Consider the following 25,138-nt stretch of genomic DNA (forward strand, 5'->3'; position numbering starts at 1 on the left):
AATGTAAGAACGTTTGTACGGCAATGACAATGTTTTCTTTTGGGGTCGAGTATCTCCATTCCGATGCACTATTTCATCTTTGCTGAATCCCTTGAACCCTCAAATTGACGAATGAACACAAAAATCGGGTCGCAATGAAATACTCTCCGTTCCATCCATTCTCTTTCCCAATGTAAGAACATTTGTACGGCTATGAGAAGAGTTTCTTTTGGGGTTGAGTATCTCCTTTCCGATGCACTATTTTATCCTTACTGTCTCCCTTGCACCCTCAATTTGTCGAATTAACACGACAATGGCATCGCAATGAAATACTCTGCGTTCCATCCACTCTCATTCCCTATGTAAGAACGTTTGTACGGCAATGACAGGATTTTCTTTTGGGGTCGAGTATCTCCTTTCCGATGCACCATTACATCTTTACTGTATCCCTTGCACCATCAAACGGACGCATTAACACAAAAATCGCGTCGCAATGAAATATTCTGCGTTCCATCTGTTCTCTTTCCCAATGTAAGAACGTTTGTACGGCAATTACATGATTTTGTATTGGGGTCGAGTATCTCCTTTTCGATGCACTATTTTATCCTTACTGTATCCCTTGCACCCTCAATTTGTCGAATTAACACGAAAATGGCGTCGCAATGAAATACTCTGCGTTCCATCCATTCCCTTTCCCATTGTAAGAACGTTTGTACTGCAATGACAAGGTTTTCTTTTCTGGTCGAGTATCTCCATTCCGATGCACTATTTCATTTTTACTATACCCTTGCACACTCAAATTGGCGAATTAACACAAAAATCGCGTCGCAATGAAATACTCTCCGTTCCATCCATTCTCTTTCCCAATGTAAGAACATTTGTACGGCTATGAGAAGAGTTTCTTTTGGGGTTGAGTATCTCCTTTCCGATGCACTATTTTATCCTTACTGTCTCCCTTGCACCCTCAAATTGACGAATTAACACAAAAATCGCGTCGTAATGAAATACTCTGCGTTCCATCCGTTCTCTTTCCCAATGTAAGAACGTTTGTACGGCAATGACAAGATTTTCATTTGGGGCCGAGTATCTCCTTTTCGATGCTCTATTTCTTCTTTACTGTAACCCTTGCAAACTCAAATTGATGAATTAACACAAAAATCGCGTCGCAATGGTATACTCTGCGTTTCATCCATTCTCTTTCGCAATGTAAGGACGTTCTTACGGCAATGACAAGATTTTCTTTTGGGGTCGAGTATCTCCATTCCGAAGCACTATTTCTTATTTGCTGTATCCGTTGCACCCTCAGATTGACGATTTAACACAGAAATCGCGTCGCAATGAGATACTCTGCGTCCCATCCATTCTCTTTCCCAATGTAACAACGTTTGTATGGGAATCACAAGATTTTCTTTTGGGGTCGAGTATCTCCTTTCCGATGCACTATTTAACTTTAATGTATCCCTTGCTCTCTCAAATAGACGAATTAACACAAAAATCGCGTCGCAATGAAATACTCTGCGTTCCATCCATTCTCTTTCCCATCGTAAGAATGTTTCTACGGCAATGACAAGGTTTTCTTTTAGGGTAGAGTATCTGCATTCCGATGCACAGTTTCTTCTTTACTGTATCACATGCACCCTCAAATTGACGGATTAACACAAAAATCGCGTAGCAATGAAATACCTTGCGCTCCATCCATTCCCTTTCCCAATGTAAGAACGTTTGTACGGCAATGACAAGGTTATCTTTTTTGATCGAGTATTTAAATTCCGATGCACTATTTCATCTTTACTGTACCCTTGCACACTCAAATTGACGAATTAACACAAAAAATCGCGTCGCAATTAAATCCTCTGCGTTCCATCCATTCTCTTTCCCAATGTAAAAACGTTTGTACGGCAATGATAGGATATTCTTTTGGGGTCGAGTATGTCCTTTCCGATGCACTATTTTATCCTTATGGTATCCCTTGCACCCTCAATTTGACGAATTAACACGAAAATGGCGTCGCAATGAAATACTCTGCGTTCCATCCACTCTCTTTCCCAAGGTAAGAACGTTAGTACGGCAATGACAAGGTTTTCTTTTGGGGTCGAGTACCTCCATACCGATGCCGTGTTTCATCTTTACTGTATCCCTTGCACACTCAAATTGACGAATTAACACAAAAATCGCGTCGCAATGAACTACTCTGCATTCCATTCATTCTCTTTCCCAATGTAAGAACGTTTGTACGGCAATGACAAGGTTTTCTTTTTTGGTCGAGTATCTCCGTTCCGATGCACTATTTCTTCTTTACTGTATCCCTCGCACCCTCATATCGACGACTTAACACAGGAGTTGTGTCTCAATGAAATACTCTGTGTTCCATGCCGTCTCTTTCCCAATCCAGTAACATTTCTGCGGCAACGGCAGGATTTTCTTTTGGGGTCGAGTATCTCCATTCCGATGCACTATTTCTTCTTTACTGTATCCCTCGCACCATCACATTGACGAATTATCACAGAAGTTGTGTCGCAATGAAATACTCTGGGTTCCATGCCTTCTCTTTCCCAATCAAGGAAAATATCTTCGGCAACTACAAAATTTGCTTTTGGGATCGAGTATCTCCTTTCCGATGCACTATTTCTTCTTTGATGTATCCCTCGCACCCTCATATTGACGAATTAAAACAGGAGTTGTCTCTCAATGAAATACTCTGTGTTCCATGCCGTCTCTTTCCCAATCCAGGAACATTTCTGCGGCAACGGCAGGATTTTCTTTTGGTGTCGAGTATCTCCATTCCGATGCACTATTTCTTCTTTACTGTATTCCTCGCACCCTCACATTGACGAATTAACACAGAAGTTGTGGCGCAATGAAATACCCTGGGTTCTATGCCTTCTCTCTCCCAATCCAGGAACGTTTCTACGGCCCGGACAGGATTTTCTTTTGGGGTCGAGTATCTCCTTTCCGATGCTCTATTTCTTCTATACTTTATCCCTGGGACCATCACATTGACGAATTACCACAGAAGTTGTGTCGCAATGAAATACTCTGGGTTCCATGCCTTCTCTTTCCTAACCACGAACGATTCTACGGAAACGACAGGATTTTCTTTTATAGCCGAGTATCTCCTTTCCGATGCACTATTTCTTCTTTACTGCATCCCTCGCACCCTCACATTGACGAATTAACACAGAAGTTGTGTCGCAATGAAACACTCTGGTTTCCATGCCTTCTCACTCCCAATCCAGGAACGTTTCTACGGCGACGACAGGATTTTCTTTTGGGGTCGAGTATCTACTTTCCGATGCGCTATTTTTTTTTTACTGAATCCCTCGCAGCCTCACAATGACGAATTAACACAGAAGTCGTGTCGCCATGAAATACTCTTGGTTCCATGCCTTCTCTTTCCCAATCCAGGAGCGTTTCTACGGCAACGACAGGATTTTCTTTTGGGGTCGAGTATCTCCTTTCCGATGCACTATTTCTTCTTTACTGTATCCCTCGCACCCTCACATTGACGAAATACCACAGAAGTTGTGTCGCAATGAACTACTCTGGGTTCCATGCCTACTCTTTCCCAATCCAGGAACGTTTCTACGGCAACGACAGGTACTTCTTTTGGGGTCGAGTATCTCCTTTCCGATGCAGTATTTCTTCTGTACTGTATCCCTCGCACCCTCACATTGACGAATTAACACAGAAGTTGTGTCGCAATGAAATACTCTGGGTTCCATGCCTTGTCTTTCCCAATCCAGGAACGTTTCAACGGCACCGACAGGATTCTCTTTTGGGGTCGAGTATCTCCTTTCCGATGCACTATTTCTACATTACTGTATCCCTCGCACCCTCACACTGGCGAATTAACACAGAGGTTGTGTCGCAATGAACTACTCTGGGTTCCATGCCTTCTCTTTCCCAATCCAGGAACGTTTCTATGGCATCGACCGGATTTTCTTTTCGGGCGAGTATCTCCATTCCGATGCACTATTTCTTCATTACTGTTTCCCTCGCACCCTCACATTGACGAATTAAAGCAGAAGTTGTGTCGCAATGAAATACTCTGGGTTCCATGCCTTCTCTTTCCCAATCAAGGAACGTTTCTACGGCAACGACAGGATTTTCTCTTGGGGTTGAGTATCTCTTTTCCGTTGCACCATTTCTTCTTTAGTGTGTCCCTCGCACCCTCACAATGACGAATTAACACAGAAGTTGTATCGCAATGAAATACTCTGGTTCCATGCCTTCTCTTTCTCAATCCAGGAACGTTTCTATGGCATCGACCGGATTTTCTTTTCGGGCGAGTATCCCCATTCCGATGCACTATTTCTTCATTACTGTTTCCCACGCACCCTCACATTGACGAATTAAAGCAGAAGTTGTGTCGCAATGAAATACTCTGGGTTCCATGCCTTCTCTATCCCAATCCAGGAACGTTTCTACGCAACGACAGGATTTTCTTTTGGGGTTGAGTATCTCCATTCCGATGCACTATTTCTTCTTTACTGTATCCCTCGCACCCTCACATTGACGAAATACTACAGAAGTTGTATCGCAATGAAATAATCTGGGTTCCACGCATTCTCTTTCCCAATCCAGGAACAATTCTACGGCAACGACCGGATTTTCTTTTGGGGTTGAGTATCTCCTTTCCGTTGCACCATTTCTTTTTTACTGTGTCCCTTGCACCCTCACACTGACGAATTAACACAGAGGTTGTGTCGCAATGAAATACTCTGGGTTCCATGCCTTCTCTTTCCCAATCCAGGGACGTTTCTACGGCAACGACAGGATTTTCTTTTGGGGTCGAGTATCTCCTTTCCGATGCACTATTTCTTCTGTACTGTATCCCTCGCACCCTCACATTGACGAATTAACACAGAAGTTGTGTCGCAATGAAATACTCTGGGTTCCATGCCTTCTCTTTCCCAATCCAGGAACGTTTCTACGGCAACGACAGGATTTTCTTTCGGGGTCGAGTTTCTCGTATCAGATGCACTATTTCTTCTTCACTGTATCCCTCGCACCCTCACATTGCGAAATACCACAGAAGTTGTATCGCAATGAAATACTATGGGTTCTATGCCTTCTCTTTCATAATCCAGGAACGTTTCTACGGCAACGATAGGATTTTCTTTTGGGGTCGAGAATCTCCTTTCCGATGCACTATTTCATCTTTATTGTATCCCTCGCACCCTCACATTGACGAATTAACACAGAAGTTGTGTCGCAATGAAATACTCTGGGTTCCATGCCTTCTCTTTCCCAATGCAGGAACGTTTCTATGGCATCGACCGCATTTTCTTTTCGGGCGAGTATCTCCATTCCGATGCACTATTTCTTCATTACTGTTTCCCTCGCACCCTGACATTGACGAATTAAAGCAGAAGTTGTGTCGCAATGAAATACTCTGGGTTCCATGCCTTCTCTTTCCCAATCCAGGAACGTTTCTTCGGCAATGACAGGATTTTCTTTTGGTGTCGAGTATCTCCTTTCCGTTGCACTATTTCTGCTTTACTGTGACCCTCGCACCCTCACGTTGACGAATTAACACAGAAGTTTTGTCGCAATGAAATACTCTGGGTTCCATGATTTCTCCTTCACAATCCAGGAACGTTTCCACGGCAACGAGAGGATTTTCTTTTGGGGTCGAATATCTCCTTAGCAATGCACTAATTCTTCTTCACTGTATCCCACGCTCCCTCACATTGAGGAATTAACACAGAAGTTGTGTCGCAATGAAATACCTTGGGTTCCATGCCTTCTTCTTCCCAATCCAGGACCATATCTTCGGCAACGACAGGATTTTCTTTTGGGGTGGAGCATCTGCTTTCCGATGCACTATTTCTTCTTTACTGTGTACTTCGCACCATCACATTGTCGAATTAACACAGAAGTTGTGTTGCAAAGAAATACTCTGGGTTCCATGCCTTCTCTTTCCCAATCCAGGAACGTTTCTACGGCAACGTCAGGATTTGTTTTGGGGTCGAGTAGCTCCTTTCCGATTCACTATTTCTTCTTTACTGTATACCTCGCACCCTCACATTGACGAATTAACTCAGAGGTTGTGTCGCAATGAAATACTCAGGATTCCTTGAATTCTCATTCCCAATCCAGGAACGTTTCTACGGCAACGACAGAATTTTCCTTTGGGGTCGAGTACCTCCTCTCCGATGCACTATTTCTTCTTTACTGCGAGGGCGCACGCTCACATTGACGAATTAACACAGAAGTTGTGTCGCAATGAAATACTCTGTGTTCCATGCCTTCTCCTACCCAGTCCAGGAACGTTTCTACGGCAACGACAGGATTTTCTTTTGGGGTCGAGTATCTCCTTATCGTTGCACTATTTCTGCTTTACTGTGACCCTCGCACCCTCACATTGACGAATTAACACGGAAGATGTGTCGCAATGAAATACTCTGGGTTCCGTGCCATCTCTTTCCCAATCCAGGAACGTTTCAACGGCAACGACAGGATTCTCTTTTGTGGTCGAGTATTTCCATTTAGATGCACTATTTCTTCTTTACTGTATCCCACGCTCCCTCACATTGAGGAATTAACACAGAAGTTGTGTCGCAATGAAATACTCTGGGTTCCATGCCTTCCCCTTCCCAATCCAGGACCGTTTCTTCGGCAACGTCAGGATTTCCTTTTGGGGTGGAGTATCTGCTTTCCGATGCACTATTTCTTCTTTACTGTATCCCTCGCACCATCAAATTGACGAATTAACACAGAAGTTGTGTTGCAATGAAATACTCTGGGTTCCATGCCTTCCCTTTCCCAATCCAGGAACGTTTCTACGGCAACAGCAGGATTTGTTTTGGGGTTGAGTAGCTCCTTTCCGATGCACTATTTCTTCGTTACTGTATCCCTCGCACCCTCACATTGACGAATTAGCACAGAGGTTGTGTCGCAATGAAATACTCTCGGTTCCATGCCTTCTCTTTCCCAATCCAGGAACCCTTCTACAGCAACGACAGGATTTTCTTTTGGGGTCGAGAATCTCCTTTCCGATGCATTGTTTTTTCTTTACTGTATCCCTCGCACCCTCACATTGACGAATTAAAGCAGAAGTAGTGTCGCAATGAAATACTCTGGGTTCCATGCCTTCTCTTTCCCAATCCAGGAACGTTTCTACGGCAAAGACAGGCTCTTTTTTGGGGTCGAGTATTTCCTTTCCGATGCACTATTTCTCCTTTACCGTATCCCTCGCACCCTCACATTGACGAGTTAACACGGAAGTTGTGTCGCAATGTAACACTCTTGCTTCCATGCCTTTTCTTTCCCAATCCAGGAAAGTATCTACGGCAACGACAGGATTTTCTTTTGGGGTCGAGTATCTGCTTTTCGATGCACTATTTGTTCTTTCCTTTATCCCTCGCACCCTCACATTGACGAATGAACACAGAAGTTGTGTCGCAATGAACTACTCTGGGTTCCAAGCCTTCTCTTTCCCAATCCAGGAATTTTTCTACGACAAGGACAGGATTTTCTTTTGGGGTCGAGTATCTCCTTTCCGATGCACTATTCCTTCATTACTGTGTCCCTCGCACCTTTACATTGACGAATTAACACAGAAGTTGTGTCGCAATGAAATGCTCTGGGTTCCGTGCACATCTCATTACCAATCCGGGAACGTTACTACGGCAACAACAGGATTTTCTTTTGGGGTCGAGTATCTCCTTTCCGGTGCACTATTTCTTCTTTACTGTATCCCTCGCACACTCACATTGACGAATTAACACAGAGGTTGCGTCGCAATGAAATACTCTGGGTTCCATGCCTTGTCTTTCCCAATCCAGGAACGTCTCAACGGCAGCGACAGGACTATCTTTCGGGGTCGAGTATCACCTTTCCGATGCACTATTTCTTCTTTACTGTATCCCTCACACCCTCTCATTGACGAATTAACACAGGAGTTGTGTCTCAATGAAATACTCTGTGTTCCATGCCTTCTCTTTCCCAATCAAGGAACATTTCTGCGGCAACGACAGGATTTTCTTTTGGGGTCGAGTATCTCCTTTTCGATGCACAATTTCTACTTTACTGTACCCCTCGCACCCTCACATTGACGGTTTGACACAGCAGTTGTGTGGCAATGAAATACCCTGGGTCCCATGCCTTCTCTTTCCCAATCCAGGAACGTTTCTACGGCAACGACAGGATTTTCCTTTGGTGTCGAGTATCTCCTTTCCGATGCACTATTTCTTCTTTACTGTAACCCTCGCACCATCACATTGACGAATTACCACAAAAGTTGTGCCGCAATAAAATACTCTGGGTTCCATGCCTTCTCTTTCCTAACCACGAGTGCTTCTACGGAAACGACAGGATTTTCTTTTGGGGTCGAGTATCTCCTTTCCAATGCACTATTTCTTCTTTACTGCAACCCTCGCACCCTCACATTAACGAATTAACACATAAGTTGTTTCGCAATGAAATTCTCTGGGTTCCATGCCTTCTCTTTCCCAATCCAGGAACGTTTCTCCGGCAACGACAGGATTTTCTTTTGGGGTCGAGTATCTACTTTCCGATGCACTATTTCTTCTTTACTGTATCCCTCTCACACTCACATTGACGAATTAACACAGAATTTGTGTCACAATGAAATACACTGGGTTCCATGCCTTACTTTCCCAATCCTGCAACGTTTCAGAGGCAACGACAGGAATTCCTTTTGGGGTCGAGTATCACCTTTCCAATGCACTATTTCTTCTCTACTGTATCCCTCGCACCCTCACATTGACGAATTAACACAGAAGTTGTGTCTAAATGGAATACTCTGGGTTTCATGCCTCCCCTTACCAAATCCAGGAACGTTTCTATGGCAACGACAGGATTTCCTTTTGGGGTCGAGTATCTCCATTCCGATGCACCATTTCTTCTTTACTGTATCCCTCGCACCCTGAAATTGACGAATTAACACAAAAATCTCGTCGCAATGAAATACTCTGGGTTACATGCATTCTCTTTCCCAATCCAGGAATATTTATACGGCAACGAAAGGATTTTCTTTTGGGGTCGAGTATCTCCATTACGATGCACTATTTCTTCTTTACTGTATCCCACGCACCCTCACATTGACGAATTAACACAGAAGTTGTATCGAAACGAAATACCCTGGGTTCAATGCCTTCTCATTCCTTATCCAGGAAGGTTTCTACTGCAACGACAGGATTTTCTTTTGCGGTCGAATATCTCCTTTCCGATGCACTATTTCTTCTTTACTGTATCCCTCGAACCGCCGCATTGACAAATAACACAGAAAATGCGTCGAAATGAAATCCTCCATGTTCCATGCCTTCTCTTTCCCAATCCAAGAACGTTTCTACAACAACGACAGGATTTTCTTTTGGGGTCGAGTATCTCCTTTCCGATGCACTATTTCTTCTTTACTGTATCCCTCGCACCCTGAAATTGACGAATTAACAGAAAAATCACGTCGCAATGAAATACTCCGCGTTCCATCCATTCTCTTCCCAATCTAGGAAGTTTCTAGGGCAATGACAGGATTTTTTTTTGGGGTCGAGTATCTCCTTTCCGATTTACTATTTCGCCTGTACTGTATCCCTCGCACCCTCACATTGACGAGTTAACACAGAAATTGCGTCGAAATGAAGTACTCTGGGTTCCATGACTTCTCTGTCCCAATCCAGGAACGTTTCTACGGCAACGACAGGATTTTCTTTTGGGGTCGTGTATCTCCTTTCCGATGCACTATTTCTTCTTTACCGTATCCCTCGTACCCTCACATTGACGAATAAACACAGAAATTGCGTCTAAATGAAATACTCTAGTTTCCATGCCTTCTCTTTCCCAATCCAGGAACGTTTCTACGGAAACGACAGGATTTTCTTTTGGGGTACAGTATCTCCTATCCATTTCACTATTTCTTCTTTACTGTATCCCTCGCCCCCTGAAATTGACGACTTAACACGAAAATTGCGTCGCAATGAAATACTCTGGGTTCGATTGATTCTCTTTCCCAATCTAAGTCGTTTCTACGGCAACGACAGGATTTTCGTTTGGGGTCGAGTATCTCCTTTCTGATGCACTATTTCTTCTTTACTGTATCCCTCGCACCCACACATTGACGAATTTACACAGAAGTTTCGTTGAAATGAAATACTCTGGGTTCCATGCCTTCTCTTTCCCAATCCAGGAACGATTCTACGGCAAAGACAGGATTTTCTTTTGGGTTCGAGTAACTTCTTTCCGATACACTATTTCTTCTTTACTGTATCCCTCGCACCCTGAAATTGACGAATTAACACAAAAATCGCGTAGCAATGAAATTCTCCGCGTTCCATCCATTCTCTTCCCAATCTAGGAAGTTCCTACGGCAATGACAGGATTTTTTTTTGGGGTCGAGTATCTCCTTTCCGATTTACTATTTTTCCTGTACTGTATCGCTCGCACCCTCACACTGACGATTTAACAAAGAAATTGCGTCGAAATGAAGTACTCTGGGTTCCATGACTTCTCTTTCCCAATCCACGAACGTTTGTACGGCAACGACAGGATTTTCTTTTGGGGTCGAGTATCCCCTTTCCGATGCACTATTTCTTCTTTACCGTATACCTCGCACCCTCACATTGACGAATAAACACAGAAATTGCGTCTAAATGAAATACTCTGGTTTCCATGCCTTCTCTTTCCCAATCCAGGAACGTCTCTACGGAAACGACAGGATTTTCTTTTGGGGTCCAGTATCTCCTTTCCATTGCACTATTCCTTCCTTACTGTATCCCTCGCACCCTGAAATTGACGAATTAACTCGAAAATTGCGTCGCAATGAAATACTCTGTGTTCGATTGATTCTCTTTCCCAATCTAAGTCGTTTCTACGGCAACGACAGGATTTTCGTTTGGGGTCGAGTATCTCCTTTCCGATGCACTCTTTCTTCTTTACTGTATCCCTCGCACCCACACATTGATGAATTTACACAGAAGTTTCGTTGAAATGAAATACTCTGGGTTCCATGCCTTCTCTTTCCCAAGCCCGGTACGACTCTACGGCAACGACAGGATTATCTTTTGGGTTCGAGTATCTCCGTTCCGATGCACTATTTCTTCTTTACTGTATCCCTCGCACCCACACATTGACGAATTTACACAGAAGTTTCGTAGAAATGAAATACTCTGGGTTCCATTTCTTCTCTTTCCCAATCCAGGAACGTTTCTACGGCAACGACAGGATTTTCTTTTGGGGTCGTGTATCTCCTTTCCGATGCACTATTTCTTCTTTACTGTATCCCTCACACCCTCACATTGACGAATTACCACAGAAATTGAGTCGAAATGGAATTCTCTGTGTTCCATGCATTCTCTTTCCCAATCCAGGAACGTTTCAACGGCAACGACTGGATTTTCTTTTGGGGTCGAGTATCTTCTTTCTGAAGCACTATTTCTTCTTTATCGTATCCCTCGCACCCTGAAAATGACGAATTAACACAACAATCGTGTCGCAATGAAATACTCTGGGTTCCATTCATTCCCTTTCCCAATCTAGGTCGTTTCTACGGTAACGACAGGATTTTTTTTTGGGATCGAGGGTTTCTATGGCAACGACAGCATTTTATTTTCGGGTCGAGTATCTCTTTTCCGATGCACTATTTCTCCTTTACCGTATCTCTCGCACCCTCACTTTGACGAATTTACACAGAAATTGCGTCGAAATGGAATACTCTGTGTTCCATGCATTCTCTTTCCCATTTCCAGGATCGTTTCTACGTCAACGACAGGAATTTCTTTTGGGGTCGTGTATCTCCTTTCCGATGCACTATTTCTTCTTTACCGCATCCCTCGCACTGTCACATTGACGAATTAACACAGAAATTGCGTCGAAATTTAATACTCTGGGTTCCATGCCTTCTCTTTCCCAATCCAGGAACGTTTCTACGCCAACGACAGGATTTTATTTTGGTGTCGAGTATCTCCTCTCAGATGCAGTATTTCTTCTTTACTGTATCCCTCGCACACTCACATTGACGAATTAACACAGAAATTGTGTCGAAATGAAATACTCTGGGTTCCATGCCTTCTCTTTCCCAATCCAGGAACGTTTCTACGGCGCCGCGAGGCTTTTATTCTGGGGTCGAGTGTCTCCTTTCCGACGCACTATTTCTTCTTTACTGTATCCCTCACACCCTCACATTGACGAATTACCACAGAAATTGCGTCGAAATGGAATTCTCTGTGTTCCATGCATTCTCTTTCCCAATCCAGGAACGTTTCTACGGCAACGACAGGATTTTATTTTGGTGTCGAGTATCTCCTTTCAGATGCACTATTTCTTCTTTACACTATCCCTCGCACTCTCACATTGACGAATTAACACAGAAGTAGTGACGTAATAAATACTGTCGGTTCCATGAATTCTCTTTCCCAACCCACGAACGTTTTCACGGCAACGACAGGATTTTCTTTGGGGGTCGAGTATCTCCTTTCCGATGCACTATTTCCTCCATACCGTATCCCTCTCACCCTGAAACTGACGAATCAACACAAAAATCGCGTCGCAATGAAATACTCTGGATTCCTTCAAATCTCCTTCCCAATCTAGGTCGTTTCTACGGCAACGACAGGATTTTCTTTTGGGGCCGAGTATCTCCTTTCCGGTGCACTATTTCATCTTTACTATATCCCTCGCACCCTCACATTGACGAATTAACACAGAAATTGCGCCGAAATGAAATTCCCTGGCTTCCATCCATTCTCTTTCCCAATCTAGGTCGTTACTACGGCAACGACAGGATTCTCTTGGGGGGTCGAGTATCTCCTTTCCGATGCACTATTTCTTCTTTACCGTATCAGTCGCACTACCACATTGACGAATTAACACAGAAATTGCGTCGAAATGAAATACTCTTGGTTCCAAGAATTCTCTTTCCCAACCCACGAACGTTTCCACGGCAACGACAGGATTTTCTTTTGGGGTCGAGTATCTCCTTTCCGATGCACTATTTCTTCTTTACTGTATCACTCGCACCCTCACATTGACGAATTAACACAGAAATTGCGTCGTAATGAAATCCTCTGGGTTCCATCCATTCTCTTTCCCAATCTAGGTCGTTTCTACGGCAACGACAGGATTTTTCTTTGGGGTCGAGTATCTCCTTTCCGATGCACTATTTCTTCTTTACTGTATCCCTTGCACCCTCACATTGACGAATTAACACAGAAATTCCGGCGAAATTAAATACTCTGTGTTACATGCATTCTGTTTCCCAATCCAGGATCTTTTCAACGGCAACGGCAGGATTTTCCGTTGGGGTCGAGTATCTCCTTTCCGATGCACTATTTCATCTTTACCGTATCTTTCGCACCCTGAAATTGACGAATCAACACAAAAATCGCGTCGCAATGAAATACTCTGGGTCCCATCCATTCTCTCTCCCAATCTAGGTAGTTTCCTCGGCAACGACAGGATTTTGTTTGGGGTCGAGTATCTCCTTTCCGATGCACTATTTCTCCTTTACCGTATCCCTCGCACCCTCACATTGACGAATTAACACAGAAATTGCGTCGAAATGAAATGCTTTGGGTTCCATGCCTTCTCTTTCCCAATCCAGGAACGTTTCTACGGCAACGACAGGATTTTTCTTTATGGTCGAGTATCTCCTTTCCGATGCACTATTTCTCCTTTACCGTATCCCTCGCACCCTCACATTGATGAATTAACACAGAAATTGCGTCGAAATGAAATACTCAGGGTTCCATGATTTCTCTTTCCCAATCCAGGAACGTTTCTACAGCAACGAAAGGATTTTCCTTTGGGGACGAGTATCTCCTTTCCGATGCACTATTTCTTCTTTATTGAGTTCCTCGCACCCCGAAATTGACGAATCAACACAAAAATCGCGTCGCAATGAAATACTCTTGGTTCCATGAATTCTCTTTCCCAACCCACAAACGTTTCGACGGCAACGACAGGATTTTCTTTTGTGGACGAATATCTCCTTTCCGATGCACTACTTCATCTTTACTGTATCCCTCGCACCCTCACATTGACGAATTAACACAGAAATTGCGACGAAATGAAATACTGTCGGTTCCATGAATTCTCTTTCCCAACCCACGAACGGTTCCACGGCAACGACATGATTTTCTATTGGGGTCGAGTATCTCCTTTCAGATGCACTATTTCTTCTTTACTGTATCCCTCGCACCCTCACACTGACGAATTAACACAGAAATTGCGTCGTAATGAAATACTCTGGCTTCATCCATTCTCTTTCCCAATCTAGGTCATTTCTACGGCAACGACAGGATTTTTCCTTGGGGTCGAGTATCTCCTTTCCGATGCACTATTTCATCTAGACTGTACCCCTCACGCCCTCCAATTGACGTATTAACTCAGAAATTCCGTCGAAATGAAATAATCTGTGTTCCATGCATTCTCTTTCCCAATCCAGGAACGTTTCAACGGCAACGATAGGTATTTCTTTTGGGGTCGAGTATCTCGTTTCCGATGCACTATTTCTTCTTTACCGTATCCCTCGCACCCTTAAGTTGACGAATTAACATTAAAATCGCGTCGGAATGAGATACACTGGGTCTCATTCATTCTCTTTCCCAATCAAGGTCTTTTCTACGGCAACGACAGGATTTTTTTTTTGGAATCGAGTAATTCCTTTCCAATGGACTATTTCTTCATTACTATATCCCTCGCACCCCCACATTAATGAATTAACACAAAAATTGAGTCGTAATGAAATACTCTGGGTTCCATCCATTCTCTTTCCCAATCTAGGTCGTATCTACAGCAAGGAGAGGATTTTTCTTTGGGGTCGAGTATCTCCTCTCCGATGCACAGCATCTTCGTTACTGTATCCCCCACACCTTCACATTGACGAATTAACACCGAAATTGGTTCGAAATGAAATACCCTGAGTTCCATCCATTCTCTTTCCCAATCTAGGTTGTTACTACGGCATCAACAGGATTTTTCTTGGGGGTCAAGTATCTCATTTCTGATGCACTATTTCTTCTTTACCGTATCCCTCGCTCCCTCACATTGACGAATTACCAAAGAAATTGTGTCGAAAAGAAATACTCTGGGTTCCAAGCCCTCTCTATCCCAATCCAGGAACATTTCTGTGGCAACGACAGGATTTTCCTTTGTGTTCGAGTATCTTTTTTCCGATGCACTATTTCTTCTTTACTGAATATCTCGCACCCTCACATTGACGAATTAACACAGAAGTAGTGTCCAAATGAGATACTCTGAGTTCCATGCCGTCTCTTTCCCAATCCAGGAACGTTTCTGCGGCAATGACAGGATTTTCTTTTGGGGTCGAGTATCTACTTTCCGATGCACTATTTCGTCTTTACCGTATCCCTCGCACTCTCACATTGACGAATAAACACAGAAATAGCGTCGAATTGAAATACTCTGGGTTCCATGCCCTCTCATTCCCAATCCAGTAACGTTTCTACAGCAACGACAGGATTCTCTTTTGGGGTCCAATATCTCCTTTCCGATGGACTATTCCCTCTTTTCCGTATCCCTCGCACCCTGAAATTGACGAATTAACACAAAAATTGCGTCGCAATTAAATACTCTGGGTTCGATTCATTATCTTTCCCAATCCTGGTCGTTTCTACGACAAGAACTGGATATTTTTTTTGTTGTCGAGTAACTCCTTTCCGATGCACGATTTCTTCTTTACCGTATCTCTCGTACCCTCACATAGACGAATTAACACAGAAATTGCGTCGAAATGAAATAATCTGTGTTCCATGCATTCTCTTTCCCAATCCAGGAACGTTTCAACGGCAACGATAGGAATTTCTTTTGGGGTCGAGTATCTCGTTTCCGATGCACTATTTCTTCTTTACCGTATCCCTCGCACCCTGAAATTGACGAATTAACATTAAAATCGCGTCGCAATGAAATACACTGGGTCCCATTCATTCTCTTTCCCAATCTAGGTCGTTTCTACGGCAACGACTGGACTTTTTTATTGGGTCGAGTATCTCCTTTCCGATGCACTATTTCTTCTGTAACGTATTCCTCGCACCCTCACATTGACGAATATACACAGAAATTGCGCGGAAATGAAATACTCTGGGTTCCATGCCTTCTCTTTCCTAATCCAGGAACGTTGCTACGTCAACGACAGGATTTTCTTTTACCGTTCAGTATCTCCTTTCCGATGCACTATTTCTTCTTTATCGTATCCCTCGCACCCTCACATTGACGATTTAAGATAGAAATTGCGACGAAATGAAATTCTCTGAGTTCCATGCCTTCTCTTTCCCAATCCAGGAACATTTCTACGGCAACGACCGGATTTTCTTTTGGGGTCGAGTATCTCCTTGCCGATGCACTATTTCCTCTTTACTGTATCCCTCGCACCCTCACATTGACGAATTAACACCGAAATTGCGTGGAAATGAAATTCTCTGAGTTCCATTACTTCTCTTTCCCAATCCAGGAACGTTTCTACGGCAACGACAGGATTTTCTTTTGGGTCGAGTATCTCTTTTCCGACGCACTATTTCTTCTTTACCGTATCCCTCGCACCCTCACATTGACGAATTAAGTCTGAAGTTGCGTCGAAATGAAATTCTCTGGGTTCCATGCCATCTCTTTCCCAATCCAGCAACGTTTCTACGGCAACGACAGGATTTTCTTTTTGGGTCGCTTATCTCCTTCACGATGCACTATTTCTTCTTTACCATATCCGTCGCACCCTCACATTGACGAATTGACACAGAAATTGCGTCGAAAAGAAATACTCTGCGTTCCATGCCTTCTCTTTTCCAATCCAGGAACGTTTCTACCTCAACGACAGGATTTTCTTTTTGGTCGAGTATCTCTTTTCCGATGCACTATTTCTTCTTTACTGTATCCCTCGCAGCCTCACATTGACGATTTAACACAGAAAGTGCGTCGCAATGTAATACTCTGAGTAGCAAGCCTTCTCTTTCAAAATCCAGGAACGTGTCTACGGCAGCAACAGGATTTTCTTTTGGGGTCGATTATCTCCATTCCGATGCACTATTTCTTCTTTACTGTATCCCTCGCACCCTCACATAGACGAATGAACACAGATATTGTGTCGAAATGAAATACTCTGGGTTCCATGCCTTCTCTTTCCCAATCTATTAACATTAATACGGCAACGACAGGATCATCTTTTGGGGGCGAGTATCTCCTTTCCGATGCACTATTTCTTCTTTACTGTTTCCTCGCACCCTCACATTGACGAATTAACACAGTAATTGCGTCGAAATGAAATACTCTGGGTTTCATGCCTTCTCTTTCCCAATCCAGGAACGTTTCTACAGCAACGACAAGATTTTCTCTTGTGGTCGAGTATCTCCTATCCTATCCACTATTTCTTGTTTAGCATATCCCTCGCACCCTCACATTGACGAATTAACACAGAAATTGCGTCGAAATGAATTACTCTGGGTTCCATGCCTTCTCTTTCCCAATCCAGGAACGATTTTACGGCAACGACAGGATTTTCTTTTGGGGTCGAGTATGTCCTTTCCGATAAACTATTTCTTCTCTACTGTTTCCCTCGCACCCTCACATTGACGAATTAGCACAGAAATTGCGTCGAAATGAAATACTCTGGGTTCCATGCCTTCTCTTCCCCATTCAACGACGTCTCTACGGCGACGACAGGATTTTTTTTTGGTGTTGAGTTTCACCTTTCCGATGCACTATTTCTTCTTTACCGTATCCCTCGCACCCTCACATTGGCGAATTAACACAGAAGTTGCGTCGCAATGAAATGCTATGGGTTCCATGCCTTCTCTTTCCCAATCCAGGAACGTTTCTATGGCAACGACAGGATTTTCTTTTGGGGTCGATTACCTCCTTTCCGATGCACTATTTCTTCTTTACTGTAACCCTCGCACCCTCACATTGACGATTTAAGACAGAAATTGCGTCGAAATGAAATACTCTGTGTGCCATGCCTTCTCTTTCCCAATCCAGGAACATTTCTACGGCAACGAGAGGATTTTCTTTTGGGGTCGAGTATCTCCTTTCCGATGCACTATTTCTTCTTTACTGTATCCCTCGCCCCCTCACATTGACGAATTAACACCGAAATTGCGTCGAAATGAAATTCTCTGGGTTCCATGACATCTCTTTCCCAATCCAGGAACGATTTTACGGCAACGACAGGATTTCCTTTTGGGGTCGAGTATGTCCTTTCCGATGCACTATTTCTTCTTTACTGTTTCCATCGCACCCTCACATTGACGAATTAACACAGAAATTGCGTCGAAATGAAATACTCTGTGTTCCATGCCTTCTCTTCCCCAATCAAGGAACGTCTTAACGGCAACGACAGGATTTTTTTTTTGGTGTTGAGTTTCACCTTCCGATGCACTATTTCTTCTTTACCGTATCCCTCGCACCCTCACATTGACGAAAAATCAAAAAAATTGAGTCGAAATGAAATACTCTGTGTTCCATGCTTCTCTTTCCCAATCCAGGAACATTTCTACGGCAACGACAGGATTTTCTTTTGGGGTCGTTTATCTCCTTCACGATGCACAATTTCTTCTTTACCATATCCCTCGCCCCCTCACATTGACGAATTAATACAGAAATTGCGTCGAAATGAAATACTCTGGGTTCCATGCCTTCTCTTTCCCAATCTATTAACATTAATACGGCAACGACAGGATCATCTTTTGGGGTCGAGTATCTCCTTTCCGATGCACTATTTCTTCTTTACTGTTTCCCTCGCACCCTCACATTGACGAATTAACACAGAAATTGAGTCGAAATGAAATACTCTGGGTTTCATGCCTTCTCTTTCCCAATCCAGGAACGTTTCTACAGCAACGACAAGATTTTCTCTTGGGGTCGAGTATCTCCTATCCTATCCACTATTTCTTGTTTACCATATCCCTCGCACCCTCACATTGACGAATTAACACAGAAATTGCGTCGAAATGAATTACTCTGGGTTCCATGCCTTCCCTTTCCCAATCCAGGAACGATTTTACGGCAACGACAGGATTTTCTTTTGGGGTCGAGTATGTCCTTTCCGATAAACTATTTCTTCTTTACTGTTTCCCTCGCACCCATACATTGACGAATTAGCACAGAAATTGCGTCGAAATGAAATACTCTGGGTTCCATGCCTTCTCTTCCCCATTCAACGACGTCTCTACGGCGACGACAGGATTTTTTTTTTGTGTTGAGTTTCACCTTTCCGATGCACTATTTCTTCTTTACCGTATCCCTCGCACCCTCACATTGGCGAATTAACACAGAAGTTGCGTCGCAATGAAATGCTATGGGTTCCATGCCTTCTCTTTCCCAATCCAGGAACGTTTCTATGGCAACGACAGGATTTTCTTTTGGGGTCGATTACCTCCTTTCCGATGCACTATTTCTTCTTTACTGTAACCCTCGCACCCTCACATTGACGATTTAAGACAGAAATTGCGTCGAAATGAAATACTCTGTGTGCCATGCCTTCTCTTTCCCAATCCAGGGACATTTCTACGGCAACGAGAGGATTTTCTTTTGGGGTCGCGTATCTCCTTTCCGATGCACTATTTCTTGTTTACTGTATCCCTCGCCCCCTCACATTGACGAATTAACACCGAAATTGCGTCGAAATGAAATTCTCTGGGTTCCATGACATCTCTTTCCCAATCCAGGAACGATTTTACGGCAACGACAGGATTTCCTTTTGGGGTCGAGTATGTCCTTTCCGATGCACTATTTCTTCTTTACTGTTTCCATCGCACCCTCACATTGACGAATTAACACAGAAATTGCGTCGAAATGAAATACTCTGGGTTCCATGCCTTCTCTTCCCCAATCAAGGAACGTCTCAACGGCAACGACAGGATTTTTTTTTTTGGTGTTGAGTTTTACCTTCCAATGCACTATTTCTTCTTTACCGTATCCCTCGCACCCTCACATTGACGAAAAATCAAAAAAATTGAGTCGAAATGAAATACTCTGTGTTCCATGCTTCTCTTTCCCAATCCAGGAACATTTCTACGGCAACGACAGGATTTTCTTTTGGGGTCGTTTATCTCCTTCACGATGCACAATTTCTTCTTTACCATATCCCTCGCCCCCTCACATTGACGAATTAATACAGAAATTGCGTCGAAATGAAATACTCTGGGTTCCATGCCTTCTCTTTCCCAATCTATTAACATTAATACGGCAACGACAGGATCATCTTTTGGGGTCGAGTATCTCCTTTCCGATGCACTATTTCTTCTTTACTGTTTCCTCGCACCCTCACATTGACGACTTAACACAGTAATTGCGTCGAAATGAAATACTCTGGGTTTCATGCCTTCTCTTTCCCAATCCAGGAACGTTTCTACAGCAACGACAAGATTTTCTCTTGGGGTCGAGTATCTCCTATCCTATCCACTATTTCTTGTTTACCATATCCCTCGCACCCTCACATTGACGAATTAACACAGAAATTGCGTCGAAATGAATTACTCTGGGTCCATGCCTTCTCTTTCCCAATCCAGGAACGATTTTACGGCAAGGACAGGATTTTCTTTTGGGGTCGAGTATGTCCTTTCCGATAAACTATTTCTTCTTTACTGTTTCCCTCGCACCCTCACATTGACGAATTAGCACAGAAATTGCGTCGAAATGTAATACTCTGGGTTCCATGCCTTCTCTTCCCCATTCAACGACGTCTCTACGGCGACGACAGGATTTTTTTTTGGTGTTGAGTTTCACCTTTCCGATGCACTATTTCTTCTTTACCGTATCCCTCGCACCCTCACATTGGCGAATTAACACAGAAGTTGTGTCGCAATGAAATGCTATGGGTTCCATGCCTTCTCTTTCCCAATCCAGGAACGTTTCTACGGCAACGACAGCATTTTCTTTTGGGGTCGAGTATCTAATTTCCGATGCACTATTTCTTCCTTACTGTATCCCTAGCAACCTCACATTGCCGAATTAACACAGAAATTGCGTCGAAATTAAATACTCTGTGTTCCATGCGTTCTCTTTCCCAATCCGGAAACATTTCTAAGGCAACGACAGGATTTTCTTTTGTGGTGGAGTATCTCCATTCCGTGGCACTATGTCTCCTTTACTGAATCCCTCGCACCCTCACATTGACGAATTAACACAGAAATAGCGTCGAAATGAAATACTCTGTGTTCCATGCATTCTCTTTCCCAATCCAGGAACGTGTCTACGGCAACGACAGGATTTTCTTTTGGGGTCGACTATCTCTTTCCGATGCACTATTTCTTCCTTACCGTATCCCTCGCACCCTCACATTGACGAATTAACACAGAAATATCGTCGAAATTAAATACTCTGTGTTCCATGCATTCTCTTTCCCAATCCAGGAACGTGTCTACGGCAACGACAGGATTTTCTTTAGGGGTCGAGTATCTCCTTTCCGACGCACTATTTCTTCTTTACTGTATCCCTCGCAACCTCACATTGACGATTTAACACAGAAATTGCGTCGCAATGAAATTCTCTGCGTTCCAGGCCTTCTCTTCCCATTCCAGGAACGTTTCTAAGGCTATGACAGGATTTTCTTTTGCGGTCGAGTATCTCCTTCACGATGCACTATTTCTTCTTTACCATATCCCTCGCACCCTCACATTGACGAATTGACACAGACATTGCGTTGAAACGAAATACTCTGGATTCCATGACTTCTCTTTCCCAATCCAGGAACGATTCTACGGCAACGACAGGATTTTCTTTTAGGGTCGAGTATCTCCTTTCCGATCCAGTATTTCTTTTTTACCGTATCCCTTGCACCCTCACAATGAAGAATTAACACAGAAATTGCGTCGAAAAGAAATACTCTGCGTTCCATGCCTTCTCTATCCCAATCCAGGAACGTTTCTACGGCAACGACAGGATTTTCTTTTTGGTCGAGTATCTCTTTTCCGATGCACTATTTCTTCTTTACTGTATCCCTCGCAGCCTCACATTGACGATTTAACACAGAAAGTGCATCGCAATGTAATACTCTGAGTTCCAAGCCTTCTGTTTCAAAATCCAGGAACGTTTCTACGGCCACGACAGGATTTTCTTTTGGGGTCGATTATCTCCTTTCCGATGCACTATTTCTTCTTTACTGTATCCCTCGCACCCTCACATAGACGAATGAACATAGATATTGTGTCGAAATGAAATACTCTGGGTTCCATGCCTTCTCTTTCCCAATCTATTAACATTAATACGGCAACGACAGGATCATCTTTTGGGGTCGAGTATCTCCTTTCCGATGCACTATTTCTTCTTTACTGTATCCCTCGCAGCCTCACATTGACGATTTAACACAGAAAGTGCGTCGCAATGTAATACTCTGAGTTCCAAGCCTTCTGTTTCAAAATCCAGGAACGTTTCTACGGCAACGACAGGATTTTCTTTTGGGGTCGATTATCTCCTTTCCGATAAACTATTTCTTCTTTACTGTTTCCCTCGCACCCTCACATTGACGAATTAGCACAGAAATTGCGTCGAAATGAAATACTCTGGGTTCCATGCCTTCTCTTCCCCATTCAACGACGTCTCTACGGCGACGACAGGATTTTTTTTTGGTGTTGAGTTTTACCATTCCGATGCACTATTTCTTCTTTACCGTATCCCTCGCACCCTCACATTGGCGAATTAACACAGAAGTTGTGTCGCAATGAAATGCTATGGGTTCCATGCCTTCTCTTTCCCAATCCAGGAACATTTCTACGGCAACGACAGGATTTTCTTTTGGGGTCGATTACCTCCCTTCCGATGCACTATTTCTTCTTTACTGTATCCCTCGCACCCTCACATTGACGATTTAAGACAGCAATTGCTTCGAAATGAAATACTCTGGGTGCCATGCCTTCTTTTTCCCAATCCAGGAACAGTTCAACGGCAACGACAGGATTATCTTTTGGGGTCGAGTATCTCCGTTCCGATGCACTATTTCTTATTTACTGTATCCCTCGCACCCTCACATTGACGAATTAACACCGAAATTGCGTCGAAATGAAATTCTCTGGGTTCCATGACTTCTCTTTCCCAATCCAGGAACGTCTCTATGGCAACGACAGGATTTTCTTTTGGGGTAGAGTATGTCCTTTCCGATGCACGATTTCTTCTTTACTGTTTCCATCGCACCCTCACATTGACGAATTAACACAGAAATTGCGTCGAAATGAATTACTCTGGGTTCCATGCCTTCTCTCTCCCAATCCAGGGACGTTTCTACGGCAACGACAGGATTTTCTTTTGGGGTCGTTTATCTCCTTCACGATGCACTATTTCTTCTTTACCGTATCCCTCGCACCCTCACATTGACGAATAATTTCTGAAATTGCGTCGAAATGAAATCCTCTGGGTTCCATGCCATCTCTTACCCAATCTAGGAATGTTTCTACTGCAAGACATTACTTTCTTTTGGGGTCGAGTATCTCCTTTCTGATGCACGATTTCTTCTTTACTGAATCCGTCGCACCCTCACATTGACGAATTAACACAGAATTAGCGACGAAATGAAATACTCTGTGTTCCATGCATTCTCATTCCCAATCCGGAAACATTTCTAAGGCAACGACAGGATTTTCTTTTGTGGTCGAGTATCTCCATTCCGTGGCACTATTTCTCCTTTACTGAATCCCTCGCACCCTCACATTGACGAATTAACACAGAATAAGCGTCGAAATGAAATACTCTGTGTTCCATGCATTCTCTTTCCCAATCTAGGAACGTGTCTAAGGCAACGACAGGATTTTCTTTTGGGATCGACTATGTCTTTCCGATGCACTATTTCTCCTTTACTGTATCCCTCGCACCCTCACATTGGCGAATTAACACAGAAATTGGGTCGAAATGAAATACCCTGGGTTTCATGCCTTCTCTTTAACAATCCAGGAACGTTTCTACGGCAACGACAGGATTTTCTTTTGGGGTCGACTATCACTTTTCCGATGCACTATTTCTTCATTACTGTATCCCTCGCACCCTCACATTGACGATTTAACACAGAAATTGCGTCGCAATGAAATACTCTGCGTTCCAGGCCTTCTCTTCCCATTCCAGGAACGTTTCTAAGGCTATGACAGGATTATCTTTTGGGGTCGAGTATCTCCTTTCCGATGCACTATTTCTTCTTTACTGTATCCCTCGCACCCTCAAATTGACGAATTAACACATAAGTTGCGTCGAAATGAAATAGTCTGTGTTCTTGCATTCTCTTTCTCAAGCCTGGAACATTTCTAAGGCAACGACAGGATTTTCTTCTGGGGTCGGCTATCTCTTTCCGATGCACTATTTCTTCTTTACGTATCCCTCGCACCCTCACATTGTCGAATTAACACATAAATTGCGTCGAAATGAAATACTCTGTGTTCCAAGGCTTCTCTTTCAAAATACAGGAACGTTTCTACGGCAACGACAGCATTTTCTTTTGGATTCGAGTATCTTTTTTGCGATGCACTATTTCTTCTTTACTGTATCCCTCGCACCCTCACATAGACGATTTAACACAGAAATTGCGTCGAAATGAAATACCCTGGGTTCCATGCCTTCTCTTTAACAATCCAGGAACGTTTCTACGGCAACAACAGGATTTTCTTATTGTTCGAGAATCTCTTTTCCGATGCACGATTTCTTCTTTACTGTATCCCTCGATCCCTCACATTGACGAATGAACACAGATATTGCGTCGAAAGGAAATACTCTGTGTTCCATGCCTTCTCTTTCCCAATCTATTAACATTAATACGGCAACGACAGGATTTTCTTTTGGGGTCGAGTATCTCCTTTCCGATGCACTATTTCTTCTTTACTGTATCCCTCGAACCCTCACATTGACAAATGAACACAGATATTGCGTCGAAAGGAAATACTCTGTGTTCCATGCCTTCTCTTTCCCAATCTATTAACATTAATACGGCAACGACAGGATTTTCTTTTGGAGTCGAGTATCTCCTTTCCGATGCACTATTTCTTCTTTACTGTATCCCACGAACCCTCACATTGACGAATTAACACAGAAATTGCTTCGAAATAAAATACTCTGTATTCCATGCCATCTCTTTAACAATCTATTAACATTAATACGGCAACGACAGGATTTTCTTTTGGGGTCGAGTTTTCCTTTCCGATGCACTGTTTCTTCTTTACTGTATCCCTCGCACCCTCACATTGTCGAATTAACACAAAATTTGCGTCGAAATGAA

The sequence above is a fragment of the Schistocerca serialis genome, chromosome 12 (assembly GCF_023864345.2).
Source record: "Schistocerca serialis cubense isolate TAMUIC-IGC-003099 chromosome 12, iqSchSeri2.2, whole genome shotgun sequence".
Taxonomy (NCBI): Eukaryota; Metazoa; Arthropoda; class Insecta; order Orthoptera; family Acrididae; genus Schistocerca; species Schistocerca serialis.